The sequence below is a fragment of the Chiloscyllium punctatum genome, chromosome 45, assembly GCF_047496795.1.
Source record: "Chiloscyllium punctatum isolate Juve2018m chromosome 45, sChiPun1.3, whole genome shotgun sequence".
In the NCBI taxonomy this organism is placed as follows: domain Eukaryota; kingdom Metazoa; phylum Chordata; class Chondrichthyes; order Orectolobiformes; family Hemiscylliidae; genus Chiloscyllium; species Chiloscyllium punctatum.
Genome location: NC_092783.1, coordinates 14,334,528 through 14,356,682, shown reverse-complemented (window position 1 = coordinate 14,356,682; position 22,155 = coordinate 14,334,528). Strand labels below are relative to the sequence as shown.

At 42.1% G+C, this 22,155-nt stretch overlaps 1 protein-coding gene across 3 annotated transcripts in view; it reads left to right on the top strand.

Annotated features, from left to right (window-relative positions):
- pacsin1b (protein kinase C and casein kinase substrate in neurons 1b) overlaps positions 1-22,155 on the top strand; it is a 343,930-nt gene that overhangs the window by 105,958 nt on the left and 215,817 nt on the right. The window contains exon 1 of one of the 3 annotated variants that reach the window (XM_072563329.1): positions 6,850-7,005. The exons of the other annotated variants lie outside the window; for them this stretch is intronic. The gene's annotated coding sequence lies outside the window, so the exon portion shown is untranslated. Of the gene's footprint in view, positions 1-6,849; positions 7,006-22,155 lie in introns of those variants that run through there. 3 annotated transcript variants of the gene reach the window in all.

Here is a 22,155-nt window from a genome sequence, read left to right as displayed (position 1 = left end):
AGCTGATCCAATTTAATAGAAGGAAAAAAAACAATAGAAGCTATAAAATTTTACATTCCTTTGATTTATTGGTGATGTCTTGTGCTGAATGGTTTGTTTCTGTTGTACAGAGCTTTGCAAGCATTATTAGCCAACTTTCCTTTTGTTTCAGGTTCCATTTGAGCCACAAAGTAGATTATCTGAATTCTGCTAGGTCAGGCCTGTCTTGATAACTTGCCCATTATCCCAAATATTTGAAGGCACTTTACTCCAACCTTGCTTTGGATATGTTCCATTCGGTAATGGGTTCTGGCCTGAAATTCATTACCATTTACTGCAGCTGATCACCTAGAGTTGGCTAGAATGGAACTTGGAGCACAGATGAAACTTTTCTAACAATGTATTTGAAGCCCTATACAGAAACAAATCTTGGAGCACAAAATGTTACCAATAATTCAGGATTGTCTGTCTAATTTTGTAACACGTATTATTCCCCTGATTTTTAAAAATTGGATTAATTTCTTTAGGATGGGGCATTGAGTACAAGAGCTGGCAGGGCATGTTAAAATTGTACAAGACATTGGTTTGGCTGCATTTAGAATACTGTGTACAGTTCTGGTCGCCACATTACCAAAAGGATGTGGACGCTTTGGAGAGGGTGCTGGGAGGGTTTACGAGGGTGTTGCCTGGTATGGAAGGTGCTAGCTATGAAGAGAGGTTGAGTAGGTTAGGATTGTTTTCATTAGAAAAAAGGAGATTAAGGGGGGACTTGATTGAGGGCTACAAAATTAAGAAGGGTATAGACGGGGTAGATAGAGATAAGCTTTTTCCCAGGGTGAAGGATTCAATAACGAGAGATCACGCTTTCAAGGTGAGAGTGAAAAGTTTAAGAGGGATACACGCGGCGAATACTTTACACAGAAAATGGTAGGTGTCTGGAACGCGTTGCCAGCAGAGTAGTAGAGGCAGGCGTGGTAGATTTATTTAAGATGCATCTGGACAGATGCATGAGTACGTGGGGAGCAGAAGGATACAGATGCTTAGGAATTGGGTGACAGGTTTAGACAGTGGATTTGGATCGGCTCAGGATTGGAGGGCTGTAGGGCCTGTTTCTGGGCTGTAAATTTTCTTTGTTCTTTCTTTGTTCTTTAGGATAAATTGCCCCATTCCTCCACCTTGACAAAATGAAGTACTGACCCATTTGCAAAATTGTTTCCGGTTCCACTATATGCAGTAGTATTGTTTGCAGGTTTGATTTATAACTTGCAGTTGAAAATCTTTGATACACAAATTGATATTTTCAATTATTCTGGTTCTTCCTTTTTATTGTATCATCCAAAATACTTCAGAATCTTGCACTTCAATTTACAAATTTTTCATTATTTTTCTCCACTCCATTTTGCATCCCAGTTTATTGCCTCCGCGTTTGTTTGTGCAAGGAGTACAATATAACACACATTCACCTTCGGCATCATTGTTAGAAGCCCAACTATGTTTTTTCTAGATTTTTATGCTTTTTTGCCTCAATGCAGCTCTTCTGTAGTCTCAAGGATACTGATCCCCAGTTAAGCTATTGAACCTGCAAGCTGGGTTCCTATAATAATTTGAAATTCCATTGCAATTTTAACTAGGTGGTGAGCTTCTACCAGGGCAATCTAGTGCCAAAAAGAGGCCATGGTTAGAAAGGCTGCAAAAGATAAAGCTTATTTTCTTTGAGGTCAAGAGACTGAAAACCCCTGGACAGTTACAATCCAGGCCTCAATGTTTAAAACTTCCCACGGTTGGGACAGGGATTCCAAAACAATAGTCAGTTTGCAGGAAAAGTATGGTAAATATTGTAGACCTTGCAAGTCTTCCAGTATATTTACAACACAAAGGAAATGTTAGATAGTTGTAACAGTTATTGGTTGTTTATGTGGTCATAGTTTAGAGTCATAGAGATGTACAGCACGCAAACAGACCCTTCGGTCCATCCCGTCCATGCCGACCAGATATCCCAATCCAATCTAGTCCCACCTGCCAGCACCCGGCCCATATCTCTCCGAACCCTTCCTATTCATATAGCCATCCAGATGCCTTTTAAATTATACTATTCTCCACCATTTCCTCTGGCAGCTCATTCCTTACACATACCACCCTCTGCATGAAAAAGTTGCCCCTCAGGTCTCTTTTATACCTTTTCCCCTCTCACCCTAATCTTTGCCCTCGAGTTCTGGACTCCCCCACCCCAGGGAAAAGACCTTGTCTATTTACCCTATCCTTGTCCCTCAAGATTTTATAAACCTCTATAAGGTCACCCCTCAGCCTCTGACCCTCCACGGAAAACATCCTTAGCCTATTCAACCTCTCCCTATAGCTCAAATCCTCCAACCCTGGTAATGTCCTTGTAAATCCTTTCTGAACCCTTTCAAGTTTCACAACATCCTTCCAATAATGATCAGGAAAAAGCTGTTTGTGAACCTGCTGGTGCATGTGCTCAGGTTTCTGCTTTCATAATCTTTAAAATTTCTTGCGTACTTTAATCAGCAGTGCCTCAATGAAAAGAAAGCTATTTTGGCTCTCAGCGCTGCAAAGAAGCAAAAGACAAGGAGACAAGTCCACAATTTTAGGCACATGAGGATTAGTTTCAGATAGTTCCCAATCTCTCCCAGCTCTTTTCACTCATTTCTGATTCCCCAAGGCATTTCCTTTTCCCTGGTAACCCAGTCCCATCGACTTTGGAATGGGGAGTCCCCTCTAGAAGATGATGGAAAGATAGGAGCAAATTACTGCAAATACTAGAAACTGTACTCAAAACAAAAAATGCTGGAGATCACAGCATAACAGTCATGCATCCCTTATCTGCAGGATTCCAGACTACTCAGACCCCTTGGCATCATGGTAGCCTACAAACCCACCAACACATCCAAACAGCAACTAATTAACCTAAAGGATCCATTTGATACTACCAGTAAAACTAATGTCATTTAAAGATACAATGCAAGAACTGTAAAAAACACTACATCGGACAAACTAGCAGGAAACTTACCACCAGGATACACGAACACCAACTAGCCATGACCCACCATCACTATACATACAGACAAAGAAGGGCACCACTTTGACTGGGACAACACACACATCCTAGGGACAGGCGAAACAAAGACACGAACGAGAACTCCCAGAGGCATGGCACCCCAACCAACACTCCACCAATAAACACATCGACCCAGATCCTATCTACCCTCCCCTGAAAAAAAGAAGAACTGGAAATGACATCACCCATCCCAAGAAACCAAACCCTATAAATAGAGAGGCGGGACACACCACCAGCGCCTCACCAGAGACTCCCACCGATGATGCCACCCAGTATGGGGATGAAATGTCTGAAAACAAATGCTCCAGCTCAGTGAGCTAATTTACATACTTATCATCAACCTGACCTACAAATATTCTCAAACATTATTAACATATAAGCATTTCATGATTGCTTTCCTTAATTGTTTAAATATATGACAAAATGTTTTCTGGTTTTGGTCAGCCATTCATCAAGAATGTACAAAAGAAAAATCCCCAGACAGAAGTGTCTCCAAAGCAAACTACTCAAAGACACACAAGAGTTTCTTTCCCTAATACATGCACGCTCTCCCTTGCTGGGACATAATACTCCACTTCCGAAATTCACAGACTGGCAAGAGTCAAAAGATTAGGGAGTATCAAGTCTGTGCAAAGTTATTGTTAGGAGTTTAACCATACAAGACTGGACTGCAGTACATGCTACATTAGGACTATTGTCAAGGCTTTTGTTTTTGAAAAAAAGGGTGTGTTTATCTTGTTTGTGGAGATTTTGCTGCATTGCAGATCACCTCTCTTGGGGAAACACTGCAGCTGACCATCCCTTGGTTCAGCATTATTGAGGACCACCTACACTAGTCACAATATCTGACAGACCCAGAGGAAGTAGAGAGGCAAAATGCAGGTGCAGAAACTCTCCCAAACACCAACAACATAAATTGCCAATTTTGCCGACATCCATGGATATCACGTATCAGAATGTTCAGTCAACGGAGGACCCAAAGATGATGTTGAAGTAATTGCAGTGCTGAGGCTTCAATACTTTACAATTATTTAAATGACTTGGATGAAGGGGCCAAATGTATGGTTGCTAAATTTGCTGATGACACAAAGATAGACATGAAACTAAGTTATGAAGAGGACATAAAAAGGCTACCAACAATGAGTGGGTAAAGTGAAAAATGGAATAAAATGTAGGAAATGTGAAACTGCCCATTAGGCAGGAAATTTTTTTTTAAAAAGCATATGATGTAAACTGCAACAAATTGCAGAACTCTGGTATGCAGAGGACCAAGTGCATGAATCACAATGGTTTATATGAAAGGTACATTAAGTAATTTGGAAAGCTAATAGAATGTTGAAATTTACTGCAAGGACATTGAATACAAAATTAGGGAGTTTAGGCTTCAGTTATACACAGTGCACTGATGAGAGCACATCTGGAATACTGTAAATAGCATACAGGTCTCCTTTTTAAGAAATTATGTAAATATGTTGGAAGGAGTTCAGATAATGTTTACTAGACTAATGCCTGAAATTGGTAAGCTGTCTTATGAGGAAATGTTGGACAGGCCAGGCTCATAAGCCCCTGGTGTTTGGAAGAATAAGAAACAACTTGATTGAAAGATACAAGTTCTTGAGGGGGGGTGTGGTGATGTTTCTGCTTATGGCAGAACTTAGAACTAGATGTCACAATTTTAAAATAAAGAGTTGCCCATTTAAGATGAGATTGCTTTTTCTTTTAGATGACTGAGTCTTTGGAACTCTCTTCCTCAAAAAATGGCACAATTGGAGTCTTTGAATATTTTTAGGCAGAGATAAATAGATGCTTGATACACAACGAGGTGAAAGGTTAGTAGGTGGAAATGTGAGTAAGTAGTGCAGCCATGATCTTACTGAATGGCAGAGTAGGCAAGGGGCTACATGGCTATAAATTCCACATTCGTATGTAAAATCTGGACATAAACAATGACAATTTAACAAATCCTGCACTGATTACCATGAATCAGAAAATACAATGCTTTCCTGGATTATTACAGAAAAATGTCATGCATTTTTTTGATATGCATCAGGAAAAGAGGATATAATTTGGTGTAAATAAAGTATAATATATTTTGGGGTAGTGAAGTCAAGGGAAATTGATGGAGTAACTCCAAAGACATCAAGATAGGTAAAGTGTCTTGTGAAGATAATGTAAGGAGGTTACAGGTAGATAGGTTGTGTGAGCAGCAAAATCCTGGCCGATTGAATATAATCTTGATTTACTCTCTGCAATTTTGGCCTCCATATTTATAGAAGCATGTAATAACATTGGAAGTGGCTTACTAGATTGATAACTTGGAATGGGAGAGTTACCTTATAATGGTAGATTAGGCAGGCTTGGTTGTTTCCACCAGTGTTTGAGTGAAGACTGATTTGATTTGAAGTGTTTAAAATCCTGAATGGTCTTGACAAGATGTTGTGGAAAGGATGTATACCTCTGTTGTTCAGCCCAGAACTAGGGGGCACTATTTTAAAATGAGGGGGTCACCTTTTTTTACGAGACGAGAGGTTTTTGGTCAGGGTTGTGCAACTTTGGAGCGCTCTGCTTTAGAAGGCATTGAAGACGGGATCATCGAATATTTTTCAAACCATAGTGAATAGGTTCTCGCTAGGTATGGGATTCAAAGCTTCTCGGGAGGGGAGGGTATCGGTAGATTTGAATATGGAATTTGAAACCAATCAGCCATGATCATCATGAACAGTGGAGGAGGATTGCAGGGCTGAATGGTCTATTTCTTGTAATTAATCTATTTATGCAAGTTAAATTTAATTAAATAGCAGAAGGAGTTGAATGGCTTTCTCCTGTTCCTAAAATAAACTCTTTCTATATCACCTGCAAAATGTAGTTATTATTCCTGAGACTTTTAGCTGAAGTTCATTCTGTAGGATATTTTAATAAAATAGGTCTTGAACCAGACTCTATGGGGTGTGATTGGTTGATTATGATTCCGTTATAAAATACTCAACAAAATTTGGCTTTATTTTCAGATGTTTTTTCAGCCACTGTCTGGCTTTTTGTTCAGAGTGAGGAGTGTTTTCATTTTGGAAGGTTTTTTTAAAGCGTTTGTGTATGCTATCCATCATGTACTAATATCATGCAATCATTGCCTCTGGCATTGTCCCAGACTTAAAAGAAATATAGCTATCATTAAAGAGCTTCTCACTATGAGCTCTAAGAAAAGACTTAGGAATGAATTACAGTGTCGGCTGAACCTCCCTTGGTGGATTTCTAAGCATCACTAACAGGTCTCTGCCTGTAATTAACACTCTGGGCTTCACTGATCAGAGAAAATGAGAATTATTTTGAAGCATCCACTTGTTTTAAACAATGTAATTTTAAAATTGAAGATTGTAGCTTTGTGATATTTGGAAAGATTTTCTGCAAAAAGTGATTTTTTTAAAAATTGTGTGTGTGCGCTGTGCAGCATTTTTTGAATGTGATAAAATTGTTCATTTTCATTATGTAACACGATACTTCTTCTGCATACCTCAATGGATTGATACAGCTGCAATGGCAGTAGCTGTGAACCCATTCTGATTTGAGGAATTGTGGGAGTTGAAGGCAATTTGACTTAAGCTGCTAGCATGAATATTTCAGTCAACCGATTAAGTTTATTAAACAAATTGTGAAGAATTTCCTTGTTATACTGATATTCCTCTGCACAAGGCTTCATAGCTTCTGTGATGTGCTGTGTATTGTTTGTAACCATGGAGACAATGATTTAGAGGTTTTGGATGGGAGGAAGGAGATGTTGCTGCTGCCCTGTGGATTCACAGTTGCATTGTAAAGTGTGCTGACTTCATCACTAAATTCAAGTCAAGCACTGACGGTGTCAGTCACCAGGCTTGGTTTACTGTTCCACTTTGCTTAAAGCAAAAGCACGGTGCGAAGGAGTCCATTTAAAAGAACTGAGGCAAAGCCATTTACTGGTAAGGCTTAATTTTTCTAATGAATTAATCCTCTTGCAGTAATTCAATTATCTACTTAGAACCTTTTTTGAGGACTCTGGTTCATTCTCACATTTTCAGAACCTATTGAAGTGAAGTGGTTTTGCAATTTTTGCAAGTGTCCGTCAAATTGGATTAATGAAATATCAAACAAGACCGATGGCAACATTTGTGCTCTGACTTGGTTGTGGGGTAGTGAGATTGGAAATGAATTTTAAATAGCTTGCGATTCTGATATCATTTGTGTATTTTTTTAAAAAGTCAGCTATATACACACTAGATACTAATATCTATTTTGTCGAGTTTCGTCATAGGTTTTTTTGAAGCTGAAGCCTTGTACAGATTTCACCTCAATTTGATCATTTCAGCCATTGTAGCTTTGCAATTGTCTGTGTATTTCATCAGAATATAGAGGTGAATTTTTAAATTAGATTTTTTTGTTGAAACAGCCCAGGTGCTCTTCCATGTCATGGCTCTGGTGTCTAAACCTTTTTGCTTCACTTCTCTGCCCTCCTTGTCTCGTTGTAGATTTTCAGTGTATCAAAGAGCTGTAGCTAAACATCACTTTCCATCGTTTAAAAGTCTTGACAATAATCATATCTCATCAAGTACAAATGATGCCAGATTCAGAGACTGTGATCTTCGTGAATATTGAATCTCTAATGGCACACATTTTTGTAAAGCTAGTTTGGTCTCAGTTTATATGTTTTTACCTCTTCCAATTTTCACTCCTTTTTTTCTGAAGGTAGTAATCATTAGATTATGGTTTTACATTTGGGATCACCAAGTAGTTTGGAGGCATTTTTAGAGGTTTGACTACATGATGCCTGTCATGACTTCTGCAAATGCTATTGTTTTAGCCTTGTAAAAGATGGGTCCCCTGGTGTTTCATACACTGATATCTACATAATGAACTAGGCAATATAAATCTTTCTGGTTTACAAGGGTTTTGCTGTTAGTATATAGTTGAGTATACACATCAATTTCCACTGTTGCCTTCTGCACCCTTTCCCTATCCAGAGGCCAATAACCCAACTTGGCTTTATTTTTAGTCAAGTTTTTCAAACTTGTTATAACACATCTCTGGGGCAGGTGGGTTTGAAACTGGGCTCTCTGGCCCAGAGGTAGGGATACTACAAATGTGTCCCCAAAGTCCAGTACCAACTTATACCTTTTAAAATCAATTTGTTCAGGCATGGTATGTCACCTCAGGAGCAAGCGGGCCATGAAGCCAGATCTTTTTGTCTCAGAGGAGGGGACATTACCGCTGCAAAATAAGAACCCCTCAAAAACAGCACCAAGTAACACTGACCCTGAACCTAAGACCCTGATCTTGAGTTTCCTGTTTTACTGAATGAGTTGGGCACTGGGGAAGAAATTGGCTGTTTTTTTGAAAACTCACCATCAAATCACCCAATTAAAACAAGTAACAGATTACAAGCGCTGGCAAAAGACAGACACAATTGGTACCCTAACTGTTGCAATAGCAGACAGGCTACAAAATCAGTTTGCTGGTCCTTGCCTGTATGCGGGTGCCTAAAATGTAACTGTTGATGTGGAATCTGTCGAGTGAATCTTGTGTGCCATACTTCCCATATCTTACACGACCCATTCTTAGTGAGCAGCAGGAGGGAGTGTACTCAAATGTAGGAATGATCTATTCCATGCATCAATATACTCCTATTCCTAGATATAGACCTGTGCATAGTCGAAGCTAGATTGCAATATAATGAGGCATAAATGAATAATTATGGACCACATGATGAGAAACCACTAGTAATTAAGTGATATGCTATCAACATAAAGGACTATGTCAGGTACACTGATAACACACTGAATAAAAGTTGTATCGACAACATTCATTGTCACTAAGATTAAATACTAGCAGTAAGCTATTCTTTCAGAGAGTCATACAGCTCCTTAAGCTAAATTGTCACAAGCACAGCAAGCTTGCACTTTCAAAATCCATTGACTGGAGCTGGGGATCACTGTCACGGTCAGTATCTATTGGGTCCTCCCCATTTGCTTTTTGAATAGGTGGTTGTAAGCTACCCTGTCTTGAATACACATGAGGGTCTTTACAGGTAAGCTCAAAATAATCAAAATTGCTGTGGTTCTAGAACCACATACAGTTCAGACTTGGTAAGAGCAGGATTTTATCTTCCCTAGAGAATATCAGTTGTTTTGGATTTTTACAACAACGCAATCATTTCATGACCACCATTGCTGGCATTTTAAATTATTTATTAAAGTGAATTCAAATCCCCCAGCTGTTGAGAGGATTTGAAATATTTTCTCTGAATCACTAGTGCAGGATTACTAGTCTGGTGATATAATCACCATGCTACTGCACTCCTTAGTTTTACAGCAACAGCATTCATTTGATATTTTTGCAACAAGAACTTCTATAGTGCCTTCATCCTTATAGAATGTTCCATGGTATTTTGTAGGACTATTATCAAACAAATTTTGCCACAGAGCCATGTGAAGGAAGCCGAACAAAGACATAATTTTTTTAAAGGCATACCTTTAAATAGGGAAGAGAGACTTTCAGGATGCACTTCAGAGTTTAAGGCCTAAGATGATGGTTGGAATAAAACTCTATGTGATTTAGGACAGGACAGCAGGCCTTCAGATAACAAAGATTGTGGAAAATAGAATGCTTACAGCTTGCAGGGAGTGTACTAGGATTGTCTAGTCAGAGGTTAATGAAAGCACAAGGATTCAGCAGCAAAGGAGCTGAGTTGGGACAGAGGCAAGCTACAAAAGTGGAACTAGGCAGTCTTCATGATGATAATAGATGTGTAGTTGAAAGCACAAATATTAGTCCAGCATCAAATTTGTAAATCAGTATAATTGAGCATCAGTTAGTGGACAATTGCTTAAACAGTTTAGGACAGTAGAGTGAGCAAGAGATCATAGTTTGATTGAATTAAAATTTTACAACCTGCCGTATGAAGGATTTGAACCCAGGTTTCCTTGGGTCTTTAGATTAATAATCCAGTGATTGTATCACCAAGGCCATCAAGTCATCACAAGAGATCATGAAGAGCAGGACTTGGCCATTCAGTCCATTAAGTATGCCCTGTCATCCAGTGAGATCATGACTGATCTGATAATTCTTAACTCTGCTTTCTTGCCTTTTTCCTCATTTGTGGTGATTGTAGTGTGGTCAGCCTGCTGGACATTATAGAATGAGTTCACTGACTGGACCAGATTAATAGCCCCAATCAGGGAGCCCTGGCTGACACACACAGGGTGAATGTCAGAGATATTGACATCTGATACCCAATTCTGAGGCAGTACTAAAGTCAAGGACTGCTGATGTGTAAATAATAAGCGTCTTGGTGATACCAGCCGCTGTGGAGTTATTTCAGTGGGAATAGGAATAAAACATGATCCTGAAGAAATTTGCTCACAACAGTCATCTTTGGGTTAGGGTAAGCATTTCTTACATTATGCTTTTGTTTGGAACACTTGAGTTATTCAACCCTGCTGTTGAGGACTGGGCCCAATATGTGGAAAGAATCCGTTATTTTTTCAGGGTAAGTGACATTGCAAGTGGCAGATGAGAAATAATAAATAATTCTTCTGATAGCCTGTAGAGTTGCAGCTTTTTCTGTTAGTAGGAGCCTAACTTTCCCTGAGGCACCAGATATTAAGATCTTTAAAGAATTGACAGACATGGTTAAGGAATATTATGACCCCATGCCTCCTGTGATTCTGAGATGGTATCATTTTTATTTATTCCTGATGAAGGGCTTTTGCCCGAAACATCGATTTTCCTGCTCCTCGGATGCTGCCTGAACTGCTGTGTTTTTCCAGCATCACTCTAGTCCAGAATCTGGTTTCCAGCATCTGCAGTCATTGTTTTTGCCTATCATTTTAATTTAGCAATTCGAGGACTGGGGAATCTATATCAGGATTTCCGACTAGGTTAAGATGATAGGCTGTGACTTTGGTTTAATCCTTAATGAGATGCTGAGAGACCAAGTGATATGTGGGATTAATGATCATGCCCAATTGGGCTTCAAATGGGTGCTACAACTGGCTTTATCATGGGAAAATATGGCAATTGGAGCATATGAGTTACAGGATATTCCGATGGAAATGCACACCTTCGCCAGGCCGACTGACCTTCGGAAACACCACTTGTGTGCAGGCAATTGCATAGCCTCGCTCAGGACATATTCTGATCAGACTGGCTCTAGGTCGGCCCACAGAGAAACCCCAAAATGTTGCCAAGTCTTATCAATAAGGTTAAAATTTTCTTCAGGAACCTGGTCGGTAAGCCATTATAGTTGCTGCTGGTATGTGGATTTGAGACAGCAAAAGAGTCCTACTCGACCTAAATTGAGTAAGATAACTCATAGACTGATACCTAGGAGAGTATCCAGAAGAATTAATACCCTGGAAAGTCCACCTATGTATGGTTTGGGACAATTAAATTACTTAGCAACAAGAAAATTAGAACCAGTGGAAGAAAAATGTCTGGTGAAATGGTTATCCAATTTGAGTGGAGGTTGATACTGGAGCAGCTATATCAGTAATCTCAGATCCAGTTTTTAATAAATTTCACTCTGGACTCCAGCTGTTAAGTTTACACAAGACCTCAGCTAGTCTGAGAACCTATACCAGCGAACCTTTTACAGATTAAAGGTACAGTTTTGGTTCCAGTCTCTGAGAAGCAGCTGGTTCAGTTACCAGTGATTGTAGTAAAAGGCTCAGGCCTAAGCTTGATATGAGGGGAATTGGTTGCAATAGATTGACCTAGATTGGCTCAACATTTTTAAATTAGAAAATGGCTGCCTGAGTGAAGTCCTAATTGAATATCCAGAAGTCTTCAGGAGGGTGTAGGGACAATCAGAGTAACCAAGGCCACCTTGCATGTTGACCAGGAAGCAATTTCACAATTTTGCAAGGCCTGCCCAGTGCAATTTGCCTTATGGGCAACAGTAGAGGCAGAAACCAGAGGGCTGAAAAACTAAGGAATTATCAGGCCACTCCGGTTTGTGAATGAGCAGCACCAATGTATTGGTTTTCTTTTTCTTTTGAAGGCCAACGGGTTGGTTTGCCTTTATAGGGATTTCAAACAAATGATAATTACTTTTTGCAGTTGCATAAATCCCCAATCCCTCGCATAGAGGATTGATATGCAAAGCTGGCGGGCTGTCCTTCATGAAGCTGGATATGAACCATGTTTATCTGCAATTGCATTTAGACCAGGGTTCCCAGAATAATGCTCCAGTTAATACCCATAAAGGCTTGTACCAATATTTAAGACTGTCATTTGGGGGGTATCATCAGCCCATGCAATTTTTCAGTGGACAATGGAAAGCATTTTATAAGATCTACCTCAGGATGCCTTTACCTTGATGATGTCCTAATGATGGAGAACTAATAAGGAACACTCGGAGAGCTTGGAAAAATACCGTAGGACAAAATCTAAGGCAAACATATGCCTAAGTAGGGACAAAATGTGTGTTCCAGGTCTCCCAAGTGACCTACTTGAGTTACAGAGTCAACCGAGCAGCTTACACCCATTGGAAGATAAAGTGAGGGTCATCAAAAGTACCCCAGCTCCCATATCTGTCCAGAAGCTTAGGTTATTTCTTGGGCTCGTAACTTATTATGCAAAGTTCATCCATCCTGGTACCTTTGCATCAACTCCTTTTTTAAAAAAAGGTTAGCCTTGGAAATAGTCACATAGACAAGCTGTAGCTTTCAATGTAGTAAAGAAACAGCTATTATCTTCTAAGGTGTTGGCACACTGATCTAAGTAAGATCTGGTATTGACAAGCAATGCCTCCCTGTATGGCATCGGGATGGTAATAGCTGATAGGTGGCCCAATGGAGAGGAATGCCCAATAGCGTATGCAATTTGGCTTTTGGCTAACGTAGAGCATAAATGCAGCCAGATAGTTAAAGGAGGTTTGGCAGTCAATTTGGAGTCCAGGAGTTCCACCAATACCTTTTTGTTGTGGTGGACAATAATAATTGTGGACAACAAACTCCTATTTGGTCTGCTTAAAGAGGGCAAGGCAGTGCTGCCCATATCTGCAGGCCAAATTCAACAGTGGGCTCCAATACTAAATGCTTATACTTAAAAGTGAGAACAAGTCACACATGCAGATGCATTGAGCCGCATCCCATTAGCAGATACATCATCGATACTGACAGTGGAAGAGTCTGTAATGATATTAAACTTTGTAGACACCTCCCAGCCACAGCTGACAATATCAGATTTAGGTGCAGAAAGATCTAGAGGTAAAAACAATGACTGCAGATGCTGGAAAAGATTCTGGATTGATCTGGTTTCCAGCATCTGCAGTCATTGTTTTTACCTCATTAATTTTAACCCTACTGCGAATCCTCTTGCAAGGATGCCTGCCTTGAAGAAGTTTTCCTCCTCTCTTGACAAGAATCTCAGGGAGTCTCTCTCCCACTGCAACTCCCAGGTCATTTCCTCTGCTCTGAAGCTCTTCAACCATGTCATGAAACAAACTCACTACCACAGCCACATTTGCTTCCTCAGTGCCTGCCTCCGTAACCAACCCATCCCACACGGACTCCAGACCACCTTTAAACCAGCAGAGTTCGGACCCGAACAGGACAAACAGTACAGACTACAGATTCAAAAACACCAGCAACAGTTCTCCTTTAAGATCCTCCGCTCCATGCTTGCAGCAATGCGCCGGCACCTAACCTCTCTACAGTCAGCCCTGCCTCAGCTGAGGGCCACACTCTCTCAGAATTGCAAAGGACCCACTCTGTACTACATCCTCAGGAGAATTCATACTCTCAACAAACAGTATTTCAATTCCATCTCAAACATAAAAAACTGTAAGTACAACAAACTTTTATCTACCCACCTCCATAACCAGCGCTCCTCAAACACTCCAGAAGATTCCCCTGACCTCACAATCTACTCAGACACTATTAGCCATGCGGCTGATGCAGCTGCCACCCCCACGCTGATTGATAATGTCACTTCCGCCCCCATCATGGCCACTTCCACCCCTCACAATTCCTCATGCATCACACCTGACATCACTTCCCCCCCTCACATCATCACTGATGCCACATGCTCAGTGACTTCCACCACCCCTACTGCCGTGGTCACCACGACTTCTGCCCCCACCAGTGCCACTCACCTGCATTCTGCTGACACGCCCCCCACAGACCCCACTGTCACTATCCCCACCCCCCAGAACCCCGAGGGGAACACCACCCCTGCTCATGACTCCACCCCCATTACCCCCACCATCACACCCACTCCAGTTACAGGTTCTGCCCCCACTCCCAGCTCTACACCCACACCAGATCCCAGCTCCCAGCCTTGCCGGGTTTTCACCATCCCCCCAGACCTCCCCCTCACTGAGGATGAACGATCAGTCCTCAGCAAAGGACTCACTTTTATCCCCCCCCGTCCACGCATCAATGAATTTAATACACGCCGTGACGTCGAACAATTCTTCCGTTGCCTCCACCTCCGAGCTTACTTTCACAATCAGGACTCCCGCCCACCTTCCGAGGACCCCTTCGCCCACCTCCAACATACTGCATCTACCTGGACACCCCACGCTGGCCTATTACCTGCCCTCAACCTCTTCATTTCCAACTGCCGCCGGGACATTAACCACCTCAACCTGTCTACATCCCTCCCCCACTCCAACCTCTCACCCTCACAACGCGCAGCCCTCCAATCCCTCTGCTCCAATTCCAACCTCACCATCAAGCCAGCAGATAAAGGGGGCACAGTGGTAGTCTGGCGCACTGACCTCTACACCGCTGAAGCCAAACACCAACTCGAGGACACCTCTTCCTACTGTCCCCTCGACCATGACCCCCCCACCCATCACCAGACCATCATCTCCCAGACCATACAGAACCTCATCACCTCAGGAGATCTCCCATCCACAGCTTCCAACCTCATAATCCGGGAACCCCGCACTGCCTGGTTCTACCTCCTTCCAAAGATCCACAATCCTGAACACCCTGGCCGACCCATTGTCTCAGCATGCTCCTGCCCCACTGAACTCATCTCTATCTACGTCAACACTGTCCTATCCCCCCTAGTCCAGGAACTCCCCACATACATTAGAGACACCACCCATGCCCTCCACCTCCTCCAAGACTTCCATTTCCCCAGTCCCCAACGCCTCATCTTCACCATAGATATCCAATACCTCTACACCTCCATCCACCATGACCAGGGCCTCCAAGACCTCCGTTTTTCTCCTCTCCAGATGTCCCCAACAGTACCCTTCCACCGACACTCTCATTCATTTGGCTGAACTGGTCCTCAACCTTAACAATTTCTCCTTTGAATCCTCCCACTTCCTCCAGACCAAAGGGGTAGCCATGGGCACACGTATGGGCCCCAGCTATGCCTGTCTCTTTGTTGGCTACGTAGAGCAGTTGATCTTCCGTAATTACACCGGCACCATTCCCCACCTCTTCCTCTGCTACATTGATGACTGCATTGGCGCCACCTCGTGCTCCCGCGAGGAGGTTGAGCAATTCATGAACTTCACCAACACATTCCACCCTGACCTTAAATTTACCTGGACCATCTCTGACACCTCCCTCCCCTTCCTGGACCTCTCCATCTCCATTAATGACGACCGACTTGACACTGACATTTTTTACAAACTCACTGACTCCCACAGCTACCTGGATTACACCTCTTCCCACCCTATCTCTTGCAAAAATGCCATCTTGTATTCCCAATTCCTCCGCCTCCTCTGGATCTGTTCCCAGGAGGACCAGTTCCACCACAGAATGGTGGCCTCCTTCTTTAGAGACCGCAATTTCCCTTCCCACCTGGTTAAAGGACAGAACACCCCTGGTGCTCACCTCCCACCCTCCCAACCTTTGCATAAACCAAATCATTCGCTGACATTTCTGGCACCTCCAAACAGACACCACCACCAGGGATATATTTCCCTCCCCACCCCTTTCCGCATTCTGCAAAGACCGTTCCCTCCGTGACTACCTGGTCAGGTCCACGCCCCCCCTACAACCCACCTTCCCATCCTGGCACTTTCCCCTGCCACCGCAGGAAGTGTAAAACCTGCGCCCACACCTCCTCCCTCACCTCTACCCAAAGCCCTCAAGGAGCCTTCCTCATCCATCAAAGTTTTACTTGCACATCCACTAATATCATTTATTGTATCCGTTGCTCCCGATGCGGTCTCCTCTACATTGGGGAGACTGGGTGCCTCCTAGCAGAGCGCTTTAGGGAACATTTCCGGGACACCCACATCAATCAACCACACCGCCCTGTGGCCCAACATTTCAACTCCCCCTCCCACTCTGCCGAGGACATGGAGGTCCTGGGCCTCCTTCACCGCCGCTCCCTCACCACCAGACGCCTGGAGGAAGAACGCCTCACCTTCCGCCTCGGAACACTTCAACCCCAGGGCATCAATGTGGACTTCAACAGTTTCCTCATTTTCCCTTCCCCCACCTCACCTTCCAGCTTCCAGCTTCTAAACTTCCAGCTTAGCACTGTCCCCATGACTTGTCCGGAATTGTCCTACCTGCCTATCTCCTTTTCCACCTATCCACTCCACCCTCTCCTCCCTGACCTATCACCTTCATCCCCTCCCCCACTCACCCATTGTACTCTATGCTACTCTCTCCCCACCCCCACCCTCCTCTAGCTTATCTCTCCACGCTTCAGGCTCACTGCCTTTATTCCTGATGAAGGGCTTTTGCCCGAAACGTCGATTTCGAAGCTCCTTGGATGCTGCCTGAACTGCTGTGCTCTTCCAGCACCACTAATGCAGAAAGATCTAAGCCTGTCAAAACTGAAACAGCTAGTAATGGGGGAAACCAAAGGGCTGTCACAACCAGAACTGAAAATCTTTTTGGACTGAGAAAGATAAGCTCACCGGAGAGGCCAGCATTTTTTTATGGGGAGCAAGAGTGATTGTCCCGAGCAAAGGATGCTACCAATTGCTGGCTGAACACCTCCAGGGTCATCCAGGGATCTCCAAAATGAAGATGTTGGCAAAATACTATGTCTGGTGGTCAAGTTACCACAAGCAGATTCTCCCATCTTCATGGGAAAGGCCGGGTAAGCCCCAGACCTAATTACATGACTACTATGCAGGTTCTTTCATGGGTTCAGTGTTCTTAGTCATTGTGGACATCCACACTAAGTGGTTGGATGCGCATAGGATCCATTTGTCAAATACTGGGACAATGATAGAAAAGTTGCACGCACGTTTTGCAATCCATGCACTCCTAGAAGTGTTGGTCACAGGTAACAGGCCATTTATTTACTAGTAGGGAATTTGATTATTTCTTAAAGTCAAATGGGATTCCACACACAAGGACAGCTCCATACCATTCATCCTCCAATAGCCTGGCAGAAAAAGCAGTCCAAATTTTGAAGGATCACCACACACAACTACAGGAATAGCATTGGCAGAACTGCTAATGAATTGAAGACTTTGCACCATATTAATTCTGATCTTCATGGACCTGAGGAGGGTCTGGAGAGGAACGTGAAATGGCATCCAGAATGCCAAAGCCATACACAAGATTCTACCAGATGAGAGACTATTTGGTACAGGGGACAACGTTTTTAGTGTAGAAAATTATGGAAATGGCCCTGCATGGGTAAAAGGCATCGTCGATGCGAGGTCAGGACTAGAGTTGTATACCGTTTGGGTATATGCCACAGTTCTGAATAAGCACGTGGACTATGCGAAAGCTGCAAACTTGAAAAGGGTGCAGGAACAAAATGTGCCCTGCCCCTCAGAACAGTCAGAGAGGCTGAACCTACAGGTTCACCCATTCCGTCAAGTATTATCAAGTCCTCCGAATCAGAGATAGACATGATGGATGTAGCTGTCTTGATGCCTTGGCTGCTGGAAGAAGAAAGTGAAATTCTCCTTAAACGCTCCTGGCCCAAGAGATGAACTCCTGTGCATTACATGCTGCTCCTTTTCAGACGCTGAGTTGCAGGAATCTGCTGGTGTTTAACCTCCCCACGAAGCTCTCCAAGAGAATGGACTGGCCTATATTCTCTTACTCGGAGGAGTAAGATGTAGGTCAGCCAGCAGGATCTCATAGAATAAGTTCCCTGATTGGGCCTGTTAATCTGGTCCAAGCAGGGAGCCTAGCTGACTGATAAAAAGGGCAAGTATCAGAGGTGCTTGCATTATGGTACCTGACCCTGTAACTGTGCTAAAGTTAAGGATTCTTCATGTGTAAATAAAGGATGATTTGGTGATGGGGTACCGGCCTCTGCAGAGTTGTCTCACGTGTAACCCTCAATTCCCTTACTGGCTTAAAAATCTGTGCATCTTAACCTTTGAGTATTCTTATCCCACCTTCAACAGCTCTTTGCAGTAAAGAATTCCACAGATTTACTGTGTTCTGAGAGAAGAAATACCCTCATCTCAGTCTTTTAAATGAATGACCACTTACTCTGAGATTATGCCCCATCCACGGTTCTATAAGTTCCCAAAAATGAGAAACAGCCTTTCTGCATCTACCCTGTCAAGTTCCCTAAGGCTCGTTGTATGTTTCAATACATCACTTCTCATTCACCTAAACACCAACAAGTGCAGGCCCAACCCACTCTACCTCTCCTCAAGATAATCCTGCCATACCCATGATCAAGGGTAAAAACAATGACTGCAGATACTGGAAACCAGATTCTGGATTAGAGTGGTGCTGGAAAAGCACAGTAGTTCAGGCACCACTCTAATTCATATCCATGATCAACCTACTGAGCTTTCTCTAATTCCAGCGTAACATTTTCATTTTAGATCATGTTAAAACTGTTAACCAATATTCTAGGTGTGGAATAACTAGTGTCTTGTATGATTTTTAGCACGACTTCCCTTTTTTTGTATTCTCCATTCCATTTGCCTTCTCAACCTGCTGAACCTGTATGCTAACTCGGTGATTCATGTACCAGGGCACTGAAATCCCTCTGTACTGCATCTGTCTGCAGTCTCTCCCTTTTATACTTGCAAGTTAAAAATCACACATCAGCAGTCCATATCAATGAACCGAAACCTGCAACCCATTCTAAAAGATGAAAGACTTAACAGCAATCTAGGTTTGTTCAATATATCATTTCAGCTGCATGACACTGAGATCTAATGCTATAAATCTGTGCCTTTATGATCCTGCTCCATAGCTACCTGATGAAGGAGTAGTGCTCTGAATGCTAGTGTTTCCAAATAAACTTGTTGGACGATAACCTTGTGTTGTGTGATTTTTAACTTTGTCCATCCCAGTCCAACACCAGCTCCTCCACATCATTTATACTTTAACAGGAAGACGAGAAGCTGAGTACTATTTAAAGCCCTTACATTTTTCCATGTTATATTACATCTATTCGGTTGTTGCCCACTCACTTAACCTTTTGCCGACTCTGTCATCTTTACTAGGATAGTTCCAGATCGATTGGAAAAGCATGGTGCCAATTACCCTCTGTCTAACATTTTGTGGCAAGTAAAACAAACTGTTCAGGGCAGCTGTGGGCTGGCAGTGACTTTAGATCCCTAAAGATAGCGCCAGGCGTTCCCAGCAGTGACGAGTGGGAGAATGTGATAGAGTGGAGTGCCAAGGGGCTGTGGTGTGTGAATAATGAGGCACGTTTGGAAATAAAGTGAGTCCTAAAGAAAGTTAATTTTCTTGCACTGAGATACTCCATGAAATTTGCCAAATCTGCAAACTGGGCTGATTTTAACTAAAAAACTTCAGTCTGTTCTCACTGTAGTAGATAGAAATAACATACTTGTGATAGAGTAAAGAAGATCTTATATAGTTATAATTCAGCAAAGGGACTTAACTGTTAGACCTAAAGGTTCAAAAGTCTCCAGGATCTGATGCCCCACATCCACCTTTATAAGCTATGACTGCAGAGAACACAGTTGCATTGATTGTAGTTTTCCAAATTGAGAAAATAGCAAATATAACTCTTCTATTCAGAAAAGAAATGAAACAGAAGGTAGGAAGTTTACAGGCCAAATAGTCTAACACCTGTCATCGAGACAATTCTAAAATCTACTATTAAGTGGTTAAAGCAGGAAATGTGGAAAGTTTTAATGGTTTTGTGAAGAGAAATTGTACTTGGCCAACTTATTAGAAGTTTCTTGAGGAAGTACCAAGCAGTGTGTATAAAAGGGAACCTGTTGTTGTGATGTAATTGGATTTCCAGAAGGCTTTTTGATAAGGTGCTGTATCAAAGGTTACTGCACAAAATTAAAAGCTCAAGCTGATGAAACAATGATAGGTAGGTCACTAATTTGTCAAGAGAAAACACTGTCTGCAAAACTATACAGATAGGCTAAATGAGCAGGCAGAAATTTGGCTCATGAAATATAATGTTGGAAAATGTGAACTCCTCATTTTGACAGGAGGAAAAGAAAAGCAGCAAATTATTGAAATAGAGATTACACAGTTCTACGTGTCCTCTTAAAGCAATCACAAACAATTAATATGCAGATAAAACATATCATTAGGAAAGCAAATGGATGTTTATTGTAAAGAAAATAGGGAATATAAATAGTGAAGGTTTGATTATTGTTTTATAAGATGTCTGTGAGTCCACATCTGGAGTACTGTGCACAATTTTGGTCTTTTTAAAAATTAAACAGCAGGTGTAATTTCATTAGAGGCAGTGTAGAAAAAGTGCACTCAACATTTTTTATTTATTTGTTAACAGGATCTGGGAGTTACTGGCTAGGATTTATTGCCTATTCCTAGTCGTACTTAAAGGTCTGGTGAGATGCCACCTTGAATCACCGCAGTCAATGGTAGGGGTGTGGGCAGTTTCACCACAGTGCTGTTAGGGTGAAGGTGTTGTCTTTTGCAGAAAGTTTGGACAAACTAGGCCTGTATCCAGTATGTTTTAGATGAATGAGATTAATTGGGTATAAGATGAGAAGATGCTTCTATTCATGAGAAATACTGGCATTTGGCAATACTGCTTAAGAATAAGAGGTCTCCCATTTTAAGACTTGATGAGGAACTTTTTTTATCTCTGAAGATTATTAATTTAAGGAATTCTCTTTTCCAGAGAGCAGTGGATATAAAAGTGGTGAATATTTAAGGCTGAGTTCAATAGATCCTTAATTAACAAGGGAGTCAAAGGGTATAGAGGTAGACAGGAGAGTAGACTTGAGGCCCCAGTCAAGTAGGTAAAAACAAGGACTGCAGATGCTGGAAACCTGATTCTGGATTAGTGGTGCTGGAAAAGCACAGCAGTTCAGGCAGCATCCGAGGAGCAGTAAAATCTTGGATTAGTGGTACTGGAAAAGCACAGCAGTTCAAGCAGCATCCGAGGAGATTAAATACTGCTCCTCGGATGCTGCCTGAACTGCTGTGCTTTTCCAACCCCACTAATCCAAAATTGAGGCCCAGTCAAATCAACCAGGATCTCATCAAATGGTGGAGCAGGATCAAAGGACTGAATGACCTAATCCTGCTTTTCAGTTTTGTCAGTGAAAACAGCTTCTTGGTGTCCTGAGAAAAGGTCTGATAACCTGAAATCTTGAATAAACTCTCAGTTTGGAGACTTCTCAAACTAAAACCTTTCACCTAGGGTGACTGTTCTGAACTAAACTGGACTCTCATGCTAGTGGAAACAGTTTTCCCTTCTGAGCTGAACACTGATTCTTCTGAACTGCAGCCAGTTTTCTGTTTTCTTCAGTTGAAAACTGATGAACAGTTATCTTTTGTGACCTATAACTGTTTTTACGGTGTCACACAAAAATGTATTTTGCTGTTCTAACTGTATCTGCTCCAGCCTATACTACAGATAGAGTATCAACTCGGTTCAATCACCTTGGTTTTATTACATATTCAACAAAGCAAAACAAAACCGTTTGATTTACAGAAGAATTTCGGTACATGTGACTTCTACTCCAGAGTGGATGATACAATTTAGTGTCTTGAACATCTGGCTGCAAATTCAAAGAAACAAGATTTTTAGGAAACAGTATATTGCTTTTGCAATTGGAGTTGCTGGAAAAATACTTAAGTTTTCTGGGATGATGATGGGAACCTAAAATCATCCTTTTGAGTAAAGGTCCTGGAGTACAGAAAATGAGACCCTGAGTATTTTAGTCATGTACCTTCTTTTAAAAGAAACAATTC